This window comes from Somniosus microcephalus, chromosome 22, assembly GCF_052327205.1.
Source record: "Somniosus microcephalus isolate GS21.2 chromosome 22, FLI_Smic_1.0, whole genome shotgun sequence".
NCBI classification, from domain to species: Eukaryota; Metazoa; Chordata; class Chondrichthyes; order Squaliformes; family Somniosidae; genus Somniosus; species Somniosus microcephalus.
Window position 1 is genome coordinate 40203142 of NC_141008.1, and position 16873 is coordinate 40220014.

At 42.8% G+C, this 16873-nt stretch overlaps 1 long non-coding RNA gene and 2 other non-coding genes across 5 annotated transcripts; all 3 read left to right on the forward strand.

Moving 5' to 3' along the window:
* Positions 1–4176: 4176 nt before the first annotated feature.
* On the forward strand, positions 4177–15219 carry LOC147102190 (uncharacterized). Of its 3 annotated transcripts, none has more exons than XR_015073223.1 (9): positions 4177–4243; positions 9009–9131; positions 9491–9544; positions 10245–10316; positions 11604–11686; positions 12414–12467; positions 13000–13065; positions 13834–13935; positions 14892–15219. It is a non-coding gene; the product is annotated as an uncharacterized LOC147102190 (long non-coding RNA). The 3 variants fall into 3 exon arrangements; XR_015073224.1 differs by having other exon boundaries at positions 9494–9544; XR_015073225.1 differs by having other exon boundaries at positions 4212–4243; positions 9042–9131.
* Positions 11316–11450, forward strand: LOC147102191 (small nucleolar RNA SNORA18). Its single transcript, XR_015073312.1, has one exon. It is a non-coding gene; the product is annotated as a small nucleolar RNA SNORA18 (small nucleolar RNA).
* Positions 12784–12920, forward strand: LOC147102192 (small nucleolar RNA SNORA8). The gene has a single exon (XR_015073314.1). It is a non-coding gene; the product is annotated as a small nucleolar RNA SNORA8 (small nucleolar RNA).
* Positions 15220–16873: the final 1654 nt, after the last annotated feature.

A 16873-nucleotide genomic window follows, 5' to 3' on the forward strand; every position in this document is an offset into this window, starting at 1 on the left:
GTGACTACATTCCAAAAGTACTTCATTGACTGTAAAATGCTTTGAGACATCTGGTGGTTGTGAAAGGCGCTATATAAATGCAAGTCTTTCTTTTTTTCTTTCTATCTCATTCAAAAGATGGTGGCCTAGAAATTGAGTGGGCTTAGCGCCCATTTTGCGGCGCTAGAGGGCATTGCGCTGGACTTACAGCCGGTTTTGAAATTGACTAGGGCCCAACATCGGCGTTACACCGGTAGCGCTGCGCCGGCACCGATGACGTCATCGGTGTGCGTAGCGTCCCGGTTGCCGTGGTGACGGGCCCCAGCGCCGAAATTCAGTTGCGGCCGCCTCGCCCGTGGCAGCCACAACTAAGACTCTGGCAACAGAGTCTTACACGACTTTGCGCCGGCGCATAAAGGTGGAGCGGCGGCCGGCCGCTTTCCCGCTGGCCGCCTGCCCGCACCTCCCTCCCCGGACTCCCCCACCCCCCCCCCCGCGGAACAGATGCTTCTCGGCTGCGAGCCCGGCACTTCCCCGAGGTGCCGGGCTCATTTTTGTGCCGATTTAACCAGCCAGCGGGCGGGTGCAGGCAGCTCCTCCTTAACTGAAGGAGGAGGCCTGCACTTCCCGAGCCTGCCGCACCGCATCGGGCGCCGCAGCGCCGGAATAGCGCCGCAATGCGGCGCGTAGCGCCAGTTTTCAGGCGCAAACAGCCTTCAGTAGCGCCGGCAGCCGTTTGGGCGCGGCGCTACTGAATTTTTGGCGCGCACAGCGCGACTTAGCACCGGCGCTAAATTTCCGGCGTTAAGCCCCGGCGCAGCGCAAACTCAATTTCTAGGCCGGTATGTCCGACAGTGTAAGTCATTCCTCTATGCGCTATTTAACAGACATATTAACTGGTTATTATTCTAACCTCCATGTACTATAAGCATTTTAAAACAAAAATTGTTTCTCCTGGAAGGGTTTCAAATATTTCAAAGATGGAAATATAAGTATTTATAGGGACTCTAATACAGTAATTGCTAACCTTGTTTTTTACTCTTAAGAAAACAAAAAATGTCTGAAATCCACAGCAAATTGATCAACCTATGTTTAGTGATTTATTATTAGAACTTGAATATAAAGTTTTGTTTCACTTGACTCGTCCTTATCTCTCCTAAAGCTACTTAAAAATAAAAAAATATTTAAAATAGTTAAATCAGGATAACGCAGACAAATTGACCTTGTGAACCGAACCAGTTTGGATTAGTGCGGATGTGCGTTGTGAAAGATTTCAGTTCACAAATTAACAATGTTTTTGAGGCGTTAACCTACCATTGAGGGGGACTGGACCCTGCAAATTTGTATTGAATCCCAACAACTGCTTTTATTTCCATACTTAAAATAATGGCAGCACTTCCAGAGCATTTTGGCATGAAAAACATTAATACATTGGAATCGAAATCCTGAAAAAGCTCCAAATAATGGATCAAAAATCATTTTTTTCTGACATTAGGCGTGCCTCAGCAGACCTTGCTGAAAATATTTTGTTCCTTCAACACCACATCTCCTGCCACTAATTTAGAAATTCACCACTGTTGGATACGACGTGTTTTTGGATACTTTTAGGTTTCCTGCATTAAAGTATCCAAATGTTAAGGTACATTCCCACGAGGGGGAAAGGTAGGGCAACCAAATGTCAGAGCTCCGTGGATGATGAAAGAGATAGAGAGTAAGATGAAGCAGGAAAAGGGGACGTATGACAGATGTCAGGTTGAGAATACAAGTGAGAACCAGGCTGAATATAGAATGTTCAGAGGGGAAGTGAAAAAGGAAATAAGAGGGGCAAAGAGAGAGTATGAGAATGGACTGGCAGCTTACAATAAAAGGGAATCAAAAAGCCTTCTATAGGCATATAAATAATAAACAGGTAGTAAGAGGAGGGGTGGGGCCGATTAGGGACCAAAATGGAGACCTACGCATGGAGGCAGAGGGCATGGCTGAGGTATTAAATTAGTACTTTGCATTACTAAGGCAGAAGATGCTGCCAAAGTCATAGTGAAAGTGGAGGTATTTGAGATACTGGATGGGATAAAAATTGATAAAGAGGAGATACTAGAAATGCTGGCTGTACTTAAAGTAGATAAGTCACCAGGACTGGATGGGATGCATCCTAAGATGCTGAGGGAAGTAAAGATGGAAATTGCAGAGGTACTGGCCATAATCTTCCAATCCTCCTTCGATACAGGAGTGGTGCCAGAGGACTGGAGAATTGCAAATGGTACACCCTTGTTCAAAAAGGGGTGCAAAGATAAACCCAGCAACTATAGGCCAGTCAGTTTAACCTCGGCAGTGGGGAAGCTTTTAGAAACGATAATCAGAGACAAAATTAATAGTCACTTGGACAAGTATGGATTAATTCAGGAAAGCCAGCGCGGATTTGTCAAAGGCAAATCGTGTTTAACTAACTTGATTGAGTTTTTTGATGAGGTAACAGAGAGGGTTGATGAGGGCAATGTGGTTGATGTGGTGTACATGGACTTTCAAAAGGCGTTTGATAAGGTGCCACATAATAGGCTTGCCAACAAAGTTGAAGCCCATGGAATAAAAGGGACAGTGGCAGCAAGGATACGAAATTGGGTAAGTGACAGAAAACAGAGAGCAGTGGTGAACGGTTGTTTATCGGACTGGAGGAAGGTATACAGTGGTGTTCCCCAGGGGTCGGTTCCAGGACCACTGCTTTTCTTGATATATATTAATGACTTGGACGTGAGTGTACAGGGCACAATTTCAAAATGTGCAGAGGACACAAAACTTGGAAGTGTAGTGAACAGTGAGGAGGAGAGTGATGGACTTCAAGAGGACACAGACAGGCTGGTAGAATGGGCGGACACGTGGCAGATGAAATTTAACACAGAAAAGTTCAAAGTGATACATTTTGGTAGGAAGAACGAGGAGAGGCAATATAAACTAAAGGGTACAATTCTTAAAGGGGTGCATGAACAGAGAGACTGGAGGTATATGTGCACAAATCGTTGAAGGTGGCAGGGCAGGTTGAGAAAGCAGTTAAAAATGCATAAGGGATCCTAGACTTTATAAATAGAGGCATACAGTACAAAAGCAAGGAAGTTATGATGCACCTTTATAAAACATTGGTTTGGCCTCAACTGGAGTATTGTGTCCAATTCTGGGCACTGCACTTTAGGAAGGATGTGAAGGCCTTAGAGAGGGTGCAGAAAAGATTTACAAGAATGGTTACTAGAAAAATCTTACACATCACTTTGGATTTACCAGCTGTTCCAAAGTCATTGAAGATCTTCATTTCAGACTTCAAGCTTTCGTAGAGGAAGGTGTGAGTTTCCTTGAGGACTTTTGCTATTGCTGCTGGATGAGGGACTTCAGTTACGAGGATAAACTGGAGAAACTGGGGTTGTTCTCCTTGGAGCAGAGAAGGTGGAGAGGAGATTTGATAGAGGTGTGCAAAATCATGAGGGGTCTGGACAGAGTAGATTTAGAAACTGTTCCCATTGGCAGAAGGGTCGAGAACCAGAGGACACAGATTTAAAGTGATTGGCAGAAGAATGAAAGGCGACATGAGGAAAAGCTTTTTTTACGCGAGTGGTTAGGATCTGGAATGCTCTGCCTGAAAGGGTGGTGGAGGCAGTCACTCATGCCTTTCAAAAGTACCTGAAGGAAAAAAAATTGCAAGGCTACAGGGAAAGGGCGAGGGAGGGGGACTAGCTCAAGTGCTCTTGCGGAGAGCCAGCATGGGCTTGACGGGTCGAATGGCCTCCTTCTGTGCTGTAACTATGCTATGATTCTGTGTATGCTGTACCTGCAACTTAAGTAATGACAGTCTCACTGCACTCAGTTTAACTGTGGCATAAGAGTTATTTTTGAGCCTGTGTCTTTTTTGGGCTCTGTGTTCGCTTTTGCTAGTTTTTTTTGGTTGGTGTATGTGGGATGATGGAAGTGAAGGGATTACCTTGAAATAAATTCAATCTGTACAGGGAGAATTGTTTGAATTCAGGCTACTGCGGCTGCGCGGAAAAGGGGCGGCGGGAATATCACGCACAGCATCGTGGTCTTTTAGAGAAAAAAATAAATCAAGTTTAAATGATTTTTTAAAAAGTGTGGACTGGGGCCTGGGTGACTTTAATTATAAAACAGTATAATATTGTGGGGCCGTTCAGAGTTTGGTGGCGGATTCCGTAAGACCCTCGCGGTATAAAAGGGGCGGTCCCGCCTACACTCGCTCTCAATGATGGCGGCAGCGGAGGAGAGGGTAGGTTGTTGGTGCGGGAAGCCCCGGCCCAGTCCACGAGGCACGGCGCAAGAGTAATACTTCGGTGTTTATAACCGGGGGGGGGTGAGCAAAGAGGAATCTCCACACCATTAAACTGGTTGGTGATTCTCCCATGTCGCAGGACGGCGGCCGCTCGCTCTGGGCCCCATTGCAGCGGCCATCTTGTCCTTTCGCTCAGGCCGGGCGTGTGGGGGGAGGGCGGCGGCGGCGGCGGCGACTGATGGGCCCTTGCGCTCGCCGCGATGATAAAGGGGAACCACAGAATTTCCAAAAGGCATTAAATGAGGTGCCGCATAAAAGGTTATTACAGAAGATTAGGGCTCACGGGGTTGGGGTTTAACTGACTGACAGAAAACAGTAGGGATACACTGATCAGGTTGGTAGACTAATTAGTGGCGTGCTGCAAGGCTCCGAGCTGAGGCCTCCGCTATTTACAATCTATTAGTGACCTAGATGAAGGGATCGTGTGTAATGTAGCCAAGTTTGCTGATACAAAGCTAGGTGAGCTGTGAGAACCGTCTGCAAAAGGATATAGATAGACTTGAGTGCGCAGTAAGGTGGCAGATGGAGTGTAATGTAGAGAAATGTGAGGTTATTCACTTTGGTCGGAAGAAAAACAGTATTTTAACTTTCAAATGTTGTTGAGATTTGGGTGCCCTTGTGCAAGCAACACAAAGCTAGCATGCAGGTCCAGCAAGCAATAAGGAAGGAAAATTGCATGTTGGCCTTTATTGAAAGGGGTTTGGAGTATAAGAGTAAGGAAGTCTTGCTACAATTGTACAGGGCCTTGATGAGACCACACCTGGTGTACTGTGCAGAGTTTTGGTCTCATTATCTAAGGAAGGATATACTTGGCCTTGGAGGTGGTGCAACTAGATTGATTCCTGGGATGAGAGGGCTGTTCTATGAGAGATTGTGTAGAATGGGCCTATACTCCCTGGAGTTTAGAATAATGAGGTGATCTCACTGAAACATACAAGATTATGAAGGGAATTGATAGGGTAGATGGCAAGAGTTGTTTCCCCTGGCTGGAGTGTCTAGAACTAGGGGGCATAGTCTCAGGATAAGGGGCTGGCCATTTAAGACTGATGAGGAATTTCTTAACTCAGAAGGTTGTGAATCTTTGGAATTCTCTGCCCAAGGGCTGTGAATGATGAGTCTTTTGGGTATATTCAAGGCTGAGATAGATAGATTTTTGGACTCTAGGGGAATCGAGGGATATGGAGATCGGGTGGGAAAGTGGAGTTGAGGCTGATGATCAGCCATGATCTTATTGAAAGGTGGAGCAGGCTTGAGGGGCCGTATGGCCTACTCTTATTTCTTGCGTCTTTGACTTGGCCGGGTCTCACTCTGATAAAGGGTGCGTGTCGTCAGACATGTTTCACTCCCGAGGCACGGCTACAGTAAAACAGGCAATGCTTCCACCTCTGTATACTAGCTGTTGCATTGGTGACAATGAGGCCTGTAACAGATCGAGTGTGCCATCTGCCCTGTGAGTAGCTCCAGCGCTGTGGGACGGTGTTCGTATTGAGCATATCGAGGCACTAAAAGGGATATAGTCACTGGCGAGGGTGCAGAGAAGATTTACAAGGATGCTACCAGAAATGCAAGGATATGCCTATTGGGAAAGGATGAACAGGCTGGGTCTCTTTCTTCAAAGAGAAGGCTGAGGGGGTGACCTAATAGAGGCCTTTAAAATTATGGAAGGTGTAGGCAGTTACCATTTTGTGGGGAAGAACATAACTAGAGGCCATCAATATAAGAGCGTCACCAAGAAGTCAAATAGGGAGTTCAGAAGAAACTTCTTTACCCCAGAGTGGTGAGAATGTGGAACTTGCTGCCACAGGGAGTGGTTGAAGTGAATAGTATCGATGCATTTAAGGGGCGGTTAGATGAGCATGAGGGAGAAGAAGAGGATTATGCTGATAGTTAGATGAGGAAAGACAGAAGGGGGCATGGACTGTTTGGGCTGAAAGGCCTGTTTCTGTGCTGTACCTCCTATGTAATCTATTGCAAGTTACAAAAATCAAAATATGGGTTTCTACTGTGAACCAGTTGCTTTAATTTTGCCATATCACTGCCAGAACTATTTGCCATCTAATTTCCACTATTAACTCATCTTTGCTTGTCATTGGACTTTTCCCCCTTCAAGTAACTCTGGTCTCCAGTTTTATTTTTATACCTATAGCCTCCACTGAACCAGCCACATTAACTTGTTGTTCATCAACTTGTCCAGATTGTGTACATTTGGTGCTCACCACCACCAGTGTTCCATGCTGTTTGGGACAAACTCAGTCTTGCTAATTTCAGCACAAGTTCTTCAGATCTGTTGCCACTTACTTTTTGTCTCTGTTCTCTTACCAGAATGAGGCAAGAGTCCTGTGTTTGAGTCAAGATTTTAGGTTCAAGTTCCAATTCAGGACTTGGGAATGTGATTTTGGGTAATTTTCTGGTGCAGCATTGTTTGAGGTGCTGTTTGGGTAAGGTGTGAAACTGATGCTGTTCCATCACTTCAGGTGGGCATAGTTCTGTTTTTCAAATGATAGGATCTTTATGGTGTCTCTCCAGAAAGAGCAGAGACCACAGTAAAATGACACCTGGCCTGTGGCTGGTCTCATTCTCCATAGAAATCAGTTACAGTGGACATGAGGTGATCTCATTGAAACATACAAAATTCTTACACGACTTGACCAGGTAGATGCAGGGGGAGGTGGTTTCCCCTGGCTGGGGAGTCTGGAACCAGGGGTCACAGTCTCAAAATAACGGGTTGGCCACATAGTGGTTAGCACTGTTGCCTCTCAGCGCCAGGGACCCGGGTTCAAATCTGGCCTCGGGTGACTGTCTGTGTGGAATTTGCACATTCTCCCCGTGTTTGCATGGGTTTCCTCCGGGTGCTCTGGTTTCCTCCCACAGTCCAAAGATGTGCAGTTTAGGTTGATTGGCCATGATAAAAAATTGGCCCTTAGTGTTAGGGGGGATTAAATACGTGGGGTTACGGGGATAGGGTTTGGGTGGGATGGTTGTCGGTGTAGGGACCGGGTGCTAGGGTTTGGATGATCAGCCATGATCTCGTTGAATGGCGGAGCAGGCTCGAAGGGCCGAATGGCCTATTCCTGCTCCTATCTTCTATGTTTCTATATGTTTATGACTGAGAAATTTCTTCACTCTGCGAATCGTGAATCTTTGGAATTCTCTACCTCAGAGGGTTGTGGAGGCTGTCGTTGAGTATATTCGAGAGATTGATAGATTTTTGAATATTAATGGGAATCAAGGGACCTGGGGATTGTGCAGGAAGGTGGAGTGGAGGTAGAAGATCAGCCATGATCTTATTCAATGGCAGAGCAGGCTCGAAGGGCCAAATGGCTGACTCCTGCTCTGATTTCTTGTGTCCTGGCCAACATTCTTCCCTCAACTGATTATACCAAAAGCAGCTAACTGGTCATTTGTCCCACTGGGTAATGTTGCTCTGTTCAAATTTAGGTGCTACATTTTTGCCAAAGCAAAATACTGCTGGAAATCTGAAATAAAAACAATGCTGGAAATACTCAGCAGGTCAGGCAGCATCTGTAGACAGAAACTCAACATTTCAGGTCAATTTCCCTGTCACCCATTCTGATGCATGGTCATTGACCTGAAACGTTAACTCTGGTTTCTCTCTACAGCTGCTGCCTGGCCTGAGTATTTCCAGTATTTTGTTTTTATTTTAGGTGATACTGTATTTGATGTGGGCAGTGCTTGCATTTATATAACAGTTTAATCAAATGCTAAGTCTTTTTGATTGGTGTTGGCTGTCTACTGATTGCAAATGGATCTCTTGCTGTAGCTGCCTCCAGTCAGCTGCAGTTCCTCTTGTGCTAAATGTTTTCTAAAGATGATTCAGGATTCTAGAAGTGCTCCATCTGGGGAGGGTCTTCTAGTACTCCAGGACAAGAAAAATCTGGTCAGGATAATCCCCTTTTCATTCCCTAGCCTCAGCCTTTCTCGGGTGTTTTTTTTAAGCATCTAGCCAGCACTTGGATAGAACAGGGTATTAACCAAATTAAAATTTGTACTACTTCAATGGGTAGTTACACCAAACATAATTTATAAAAATCTGAGTCATTGCCTTTAAGACTGTTTCTTCCAAAAAAGTCAAAAATTACAGTATTTGCAAGAAGTTAAGTTTGAGTGGATTGTGCCTCAAGTGCCTGGGCCTTGTAAAGATGGAGACTGGAAGAAATCTTTTCCCTTTTCTATAGTGTTGTGGGGTGACATTTTATGTAGCATACACTTTTTTTAATTGGCCTGAGGTCCTGGAGAGACTTTTGTTATAACTTAGCTTCTGTTAAAACTGCTGATTTGAATAAAAGGCCATTGTTTGGTTGAATCTGGAATTTTTTATTGGTGCCTTTGGGATTGCTTTCTGTAATTCTGCCCACTTGTAATTGGGGACCCTTTGTATGGTGGCTGAATAAATCCATTAATTATGTGGGAGTTGGTGTATTTTTCTGGGAATTTTACTAGCTTGAGGGATTGAATTTCATACTTTGTGAAAACTGCAAATAGTGGACTTTTAAGTACCAGCTTGTGTTCACAAACCACCACTCGTGCGCTATGTATATATGTGGCGCAGAGACCTGAAATAGGTGTTGTAGAGCCTGAAATACTAGAGGGATTTGTTTTTTTCTTAAAGATGAGATTAATCATACTTAACATTAGGTGTTTCTTGCTTATGAAAGATGATGGGGGTTGTATCTTGTTTCAGATTGCTGTACTTAAATCCAACAATTCTCAACAGGAAATGGTTGGATTCAAATGCCAGAATTGCAAGATCAATTGCAGCAATTTCTGTTTGAGGAGCTGAGCTATGGAGATAGCGAGCATGCAGGTGAGAGATTTTGCATTTTGTCATCAGCATGTTGTTCAGAGTTTTGTCTTTATTTAAGTAGACAGAAATCTGGAACTGAGTGCTGAAAGTAAACTCTTCTCTGCAACCCATGGCTGGTCATGACCTACCAGTTGTGGTACAATTATGAAGGGACAAATACTTTAATTTTAATTTCTTTCCTCCTAATGCCATACTATTGTACTTTGGATTTTTTGTGCTTATTAAAGTTATTATAAACAAATTTGTGTTCTAGTGCAGTTGATGCAAATCTTTTGTCTAAAATTGGGAGATCTTAAATGGTTTTTGCATACAAATGTTGCATAAAACATAACGTGTTTTTTTTCCCCTTTATTTAAAAGCAGAAGATGGGACTTTTGACAGTGACTGGTCTTACAGCAGGATGAGTGATAAAGGTGTGAATATTTCTATCCTGTAAAGATATTTTTATCTTAAATATTTTTCACTTGTAAAGTGAACTGGAAAACAGTGGATCAGAAGCCAGAAAGTGATGCTAAAACTTTAATGGTTGTTTTATGATAGTGGTGTAAATCTTTTAATCTGTCCAAGGACAGCAATTTTGTTTTGGCAACTATAAAATTATAGCACTTCATTTTTTAAATTGTTAATACTTTTTAACTGGTAATGTGTGGCTTTATTGGTGCCCAGAGTCAGAATTTTACTCCATAAGTGTCCAAAACTGCCAGGAGTTTGCAATGAAAGTGTGCAGAAATGTAGCAGTGTAATAAAGGAAAACTAACTGGTTACAAGTGAGCCATTACCAAATGAACTTCCACAAATTGGCCACCACTGCTTTTCCTTAACTGTTCAATGTATTGTGCATTAATTCTTGTGTGGCTAGATTTGAGATCTCAATTTTCTTCTACCTTCCCCTCTGCAATTAAGCTGTTGTGATGAATGCTAAAAACGTTCAACTGCTCTGATTGACGGTGAATGACAAGGCCTTCTGAACATTCTACAGACTACCTTCTCAACACTAATGCCTGTCAGCTTCTTAATGCAAAATTATGATATCTTAAAATCATGGTTTTTGGCTGTGATGCCATAAATACCTCTGACAAAATGGTGTCTGAATATTGTCTTTTCTTCTATTAGAAATTCCTGGTGAGATGGCTTCATGTGGACATTGACATTGTGTTGCCATCCCAGGGCAGCTTGGCTACTGAGGTGAGTTCCTCAAATTGTCTGCAGACATACTGAATGAACTACTTTCTAGCGAATTGAAATGGCTTTGTGGTAATTTACAACCTAGTGCATTTTTAGTGCTTTTAAAGTTGAAAATATGTCCCATGGCGCAATCTGGAAAGGAGGGGGGAAATGGGTGCTGACAGACTAGAGGCTGTCGCTAGTGGTAGGGTGACAAGTGGGCTGTGCTCCAATTGGAAAGGATTTGTGGATTTGAGGTGGTGGTAGGGTGGGGTAAGGCTGTAGAGGAATGAGTATTTGAAATTTAGTGTAGGAGATGAGGAATCTATACAAGTTGGTGAGGATAGGGGAATGGGAATTAAGTGTGAACATATCAGTGGCTACATTTTGGATACTTCAGAGGCTGTGGTAGCTGAGGATGGGGTTGGACTAGGTCAGTTGTGCACTTGTAAGCAAATGAGCTGATATGGGAGAGGGTGGAACAATGGCATTGATAGCAATTGTGAGGGGACAGCTGTGCAAGTCAACATGGGTGAAGTGTTGACTACTGGAGGACTGATGGGAGGGGGAAGGGAGCTGTTGCTGGGGTAGTGGGATTGGTGAAAGGCACAAAGCTGAAGGTGTCAGATGATTGTATTTAATTCCAGTTGGACAGGTTGAGGTGGCAAGATTGAGGGGGTTCTGGGTGGGTGGATATTTGAGACTGGAGGAAGCTGTCTGAGAAGATACACATTTCAGGTGATTAGTTGTAGAAGCTAAGGGAGACTCTCAGGAAATGCTGGAAAAACTCCGGTCAGGCAACATCCGTGGAGAGAAATTTGAGTTGATGTTTTGTGTTGAAACCCTTTTTCAAAACTAGAGAAAATAAATTTATTTTCTTTCCAGTTTTGAAAAGGTTTCGACCTGAAACATCAACTCAAATTTCTCTCCACGGATGTTGCCTGACCTGCGTTTTTCCAGCATCTGCAGTATTTATCTATCGAGACTAAGTGGGACTGTTGATGCTTCTAACATTGGGGAAATGAGGCCTATCCCAACTGAACCTTTACAATAGATTTGTGTTGTTGGAAATGCCTCAAAGAGAAATCTTGTAGTTTTCGCTTTACCCACTGGATTATTGCTGTTAAACCAGTGGGATTATACTACAAAACAAAGAATTGTCTCAAGTTTCAACGCCCATGCAGAATAGAACTGAGATTTTGTGGGTATTTCAAAAAGGAAAGTGGAAGCTGGTTGCTGAATCTCAGAACATTATGTTGGCCTGGTGGCTTTCAAGATATATAATTTCTGAACTTTTTTTCTTTAAAGGTCTCTTGATGACCTGAATGGAGATGAATTTAGAAGAATGTTCAGCCCACATTAGATGCATTTCTGGCTACTTTTATAACCAGGTAAGGAGGTTGAAACGTTTGCTTATTTGCTCTAGAAATAAGTTTGCTACTATCTTCTTGAGGGTGTGATGCCACTTCCCCTTTTGGAAGTAACTTGCTTCCCATCTGCAGGTTGCTGCTCCCAGGGCCATTGATTATATAACTAGTAAAATGTGCTGTTACTAGAAAAGCTACTGTACAATTAATCTTATCTGTACTGAATGATCTAGTAACAATGATATAGTAACCAGTCTTGACCAAGGGCTTGCCCCGAAACATTGACTCTTTTCTCCACGGATGTTGCCTGGCCTGCTGAGTTTTTCCAGTATTTTCTGTTATTTTGGATTTCCAGCATTTGCAGTATTTTGCTTTTGATACAGTCACAATGTTTAGTTTGGTCATTGATCTGATGAAATCAATGACCAAACATTCAGTGTAAAATTAGGCCAAGTTGCAGCACTACTTCTAGAATGATTCCGCCCTCTGCTTTTTGAAAGTTATTTTTTTAGCCCCACGCCCCTGCTCTTCCCCCATAGCCCAACCAATTAGTTGTGGGCATTGCTCAAATGTCAGTTCTGTAATGATGATTTATTCTGTTCAACTGCTGTGTGAAAGAAAATGAGCATAAATTGATGATTCTGAGCAGGACTGTATTTGTCAGTAGCTGATCTAGCAACTTCCTTGAGTTCAAGCTTTGACTGCCTTTTAGTTTTGCACATTTTGGATCTAATGACTTCTCTCTTTAAAGCTGTCAAGACTGCTGAGGAGTAGATCCCTTCCTGTCTTGTGTTTTTTACTTAAGGTATGTAGGTTTGTTCTTAATGGCACACTGGAAAGGGCATTCAGATGTAAAATTGTGTATCTAGTGTGTATGATACTGAATATAAATGGTAATTGCATGCTTGGTTTCATTTTTTTGGCAAATGCAACTAGTAGTAAATCTAAAAATAAGTTTAATATTTAGCTGCAGTTACTGTATTTAAGATGGTAGCTGCTTTCTGTAAAATTGTAGATCAAACATTCTAATGTTGGATGCAATTTGTTGCATTTAGGAAATTGGGCAATGATTTGAGATTGATATTGGTAAGCTTGTGGTTTCTTGGTTTTTCTGTTTAAATTGCACTGAAGTATCTGCAGCCCACAGTAACTCCTGATGGGATGTTCATAAAGCAGTGCTACACTAAATTCAGCACTTGGCATCGTTGGTTAGCATGCTGATTATGCTTGTTAACCTGGTATTTTTGCTGATACATGCAGAACTGATAGCATGGGGTAACATAGCATACTTCCATGATACTAATAGAACCATTTGCTCATAACATTTTTACTTGTAGGTGTGGCTGAACAGTTTGCATCAACTTGAGGCTCCAGGGAATCACTGCATTTAAATGCTTGGACAGGTATGACAGTTCTTGTGGACTCTACAAGTGGTGATTTTTATTATGTTCATAGTTAAAGTACCTGGAGTAGTTTGTTGACCTGTTGAACACCATCTTCCCAAAAGTTACATTTTTCTTGATGCCATTTTAAAGTTCTGTGCTGAAGCTAAATCTGCAACTTCAGTTTATTACTTGTAATGTTGATGCAACTGGTCACTTACCAAGGCTATCGGAATGACAGTTTCTGGTCTGCTGTGGAGATGACCATAAAGTAAAAATCATCCCAGCTGGTTGTAGTTGCTATTAGTAACGCAATTAGCTGGGAACACCGGTTGTTTCCAAATAACATTCACTCGGTTTCTTCCAGCTTTTACCCCCTCTGCAATTTTCTCCCTTTCTAAAGGGGCATGCTACCCTTTGATACCTCACTGATCCCTCTGTCTAGATGGTCAGAGCAGGGATGCTATTTCTAGCCTAGTCCAATCCAATCTTCTGTCTTCACTGGAGGGATGCATGCACATTTCCCATTAGGTGTGGCAAGGCATCAGTTGGTGAGCTGTTAGTGTGGCTTCCCTTGCTAGCCCAAGGTTGCTGAGCTCCAGTGATACACTTGCTGCTTCTGTTGGCTGAAATCAATGAAACTGGGATTGAACTAGCGACCTGCCTGGGTTTTGTGGCTGTCTATTTTGCAACCTGTCAGCAAGAACCAGTGCTCCTTACATAGGTTGCTGTCAATTCTTGCGAATTGGTGTTTACTTCTGCATAATTTCACATTGGATTTCTGTGTAGGTTGAAGTAGATGCCCACGAGTGGAAGACTTGATGGCAAACTAAGACTGTTGAAAATAATGTCATTGAAGAAATGGCTTCAAACTGGTCATTTGTTCTTCAGGTAACATATTTTAAATGTCTGGGAATCTTGTAGCTGTTGGATTATTTAAATTGTGTACTTGTGCTTGTAGATGGCAAATGTAACATCCTGTAGTGCCTGCTAAAGCATAGGTTCATCTCGGTCATTTTCAAAGAGGGTTTTCTGGCACAAATCCAACAACTCTTAACGCAATGACCAAAAAGTAAAATCCTGTGTTTAGTTACTGCAGGCATATATGTTTTGCAGTCTATGCTCATAGGGTACACAATTTATAAAACATTGAAGACAGCCCCACCACTTATTATTAAAATGGTCAGTTGCTTATTGGCCAAAAAAGCAATAATCTTTAGCCATTTACATTAATGTCCATTTCAAAGTTGCTGGTTAGAGTCTTTAAGTAGTCAGTTTATTTTGGGAGGGAACCAGCTGTGCTTACTCACTATCGCATTAAATTTAGAAGGAAGGGTCAATTTCTGCTTCCCAACAGGCTCTATTGGGTTATTTGTGGCAATATTTTCATGGTCAGGTTGCTCTGAGAATATTACCAGCTGAGCTCCACTGTAACAGACTTAGCTGCAGGCAGGCTGGACCTGCTCCCCTGCATTGAGCTTGGGCGAAGGGACCCACTTGATCTGATGGCTGATTCAGACACTTTTCTTGGGTCTACGTGCCCTGTTCTCTGCAGGTTTTGATTGATTGATTGATTATTTACTGTGCACTTGTATGTGAAGCAAGTCAGTCTGTATTTCAGAGATCCACTCCATGGCTCAATGCATAGTATACAAATATTGTCATGAGTTTATTACAAAAATGGATGGCACTGCAACTGAAATTATTTTTAATTTTATTACAAATGCACTTGCAATAACTGGGCACTGTGACTTAGTTGTGAAAATGCAGAAGAGCAATTTGATGTCTACTTGGCATAGAATTCTTGGTCTTGTCTGGAAACTTATTTCTTGTACTTTGCTTTTTAGGGAGTTTTGGAAGCACAAGATGGTCAGTTGGGACTAAACAGCCAATTAACAGCCAGTGTTTTACAGCAGCTAAATCAAATTGTTGCACAGCTTGTATTTTTACAAGCATTTTCATGCATATTAATTTTTGACCCAGTCTGCACATTGAAGCTGTGGTTTTTGAATTGCTACATTGGGATCATTCAAGGAAGAAACTGACCAAGAAGGAAATAAAAATTCCATTTAGAGTTCAGTAAAACTTTGTATAAGTATCTGGTTCTTACACATTTTTGCCCTAGCATTCATTGTGTGCACTCCAGTGATACAGAATAAAAAATACTCAACTACACTGCCTATCGCCTCTTGCTTAACTTGCATTTATATATCACCTTTAACATTGTAAAACCTCCCAAAGCATTGCACAGGAGTGTGATCAAACAATTTGACACCGAGCTGCAAGGAGATATTGGGACAGAGGGGTAGGTTTTAACAAGTGCTATTTTTAGAGGCTGACATTGGGTAGGGAAATCAGTTGGGGCCTAAGCAGCTGAAAGCACAGGAGTCAATGGTGGAGTGAAGAAAATCAAGGATGCACAAGAGACCAGAACTGGAGCAGGGGATGGGGTGCGGCATGGAGGAACTTAAACTTAGGTGTAGCCAAGCCCCCAAGGTGAAGTCAGTTTCAACCTCTCTCTACAAATTTTTATGGGCAGTAGTTTACATACATTATAAATGGTCCTTGTTTTTAAAGAACTGGTAGTCAATTCTTGCATTGTGGCTAAATCACTTCTGTGATGGGCTATAAGATGTAAACCTACTCTAGCTAACACCAATTGGCATTGTTGCAGATACACATTTTGCAATGTAAAGCAACTTTGCCCATTTTAAATTGCTGACCAGGATTGGTCAGGTGGTTTCAGTGCTGAAGATGGTCTTCAACTGCTGGCAGCCTGTTGTCGGACCTCATTGCAACTTTTGGGTACAATGGCTGGAGTGTGCATTGTGCAGCTCTGTTCATTAGAAGCAGGCATTGAGAGCCTTAACCAGTGACCCTTCAAGGAGAGGCTCACAAACACTTGTCCTGCTGTTGGCCTATTTGAGCATCCTAACATGCTGGTTGGCCCAGCATACCGGTTGCCCAATTACTTGTTGCCCTCCACCAGTAAGCTGTAGCAGGATACGTAAGCCTGGCCTCCAAGGATGTGTAAGGGATACAAACACTGCAAAATGCAGAGTGGCTTGTATAAAATCTCATGTTCATGCAACAAATCTTGGGTATTTTGATTTAAAACATTTTCACAAATGAGGTCTTGGAGCAGTCCTTTGCAAACCTCCAGACTCATGATATTCAAACAACAATCCAGCAAACAATAAATGTAACTAGAGCTGAATTGCTATCAGGCTGTCGTTTGGCCACCCCTGGAATAGTGGATTTTTTACATTTGGTGCATTGGAGAAATGGACCACTAGGGGGCAGCAGCACACCATCTCAAAGCCAGAGATCCAGAACAATGCTTGAAGTAACACGAGCACATTTCTCAGTAAATCTTTTAAGTTTTTTTTAAACCTATAGTTAAGATCTTGCATTGCTCTTTACTGTTAAAATTAAGACCGGGTTAGTTTTTAAATGCAATTTATGGAGGGAAGAGGGTGTGGGAATGAAGTCCAGTGGACTCCATTCCCTGCCTGGGCAATCTTAAGTGCAAGCCAGGAGGTGTGCCAAAGGACTGAAATTCAGCTAGCTGGAGGGGTGCTGAGGAAGGAGTATTCAGAAGTGGTAGAAAGGAGATTGAGGCATAGAATAGCCAACCATGGGGCGGTGTGAATTTCATTGGGGCTAGTGCTATGGATAGGAAATGTAGGTTGGGGTGAGTGGGTGTTGGTGTTAAACAGGGAATGTAGCCAGTGGGAGAAGGTGGTGTTTGTAGGGGGATGCAGCCAGCATTGAAAAAGAACAGCTAGGGTGGGGAAGAGAGTTGAGTGCCACACATGGCTTACTGGTC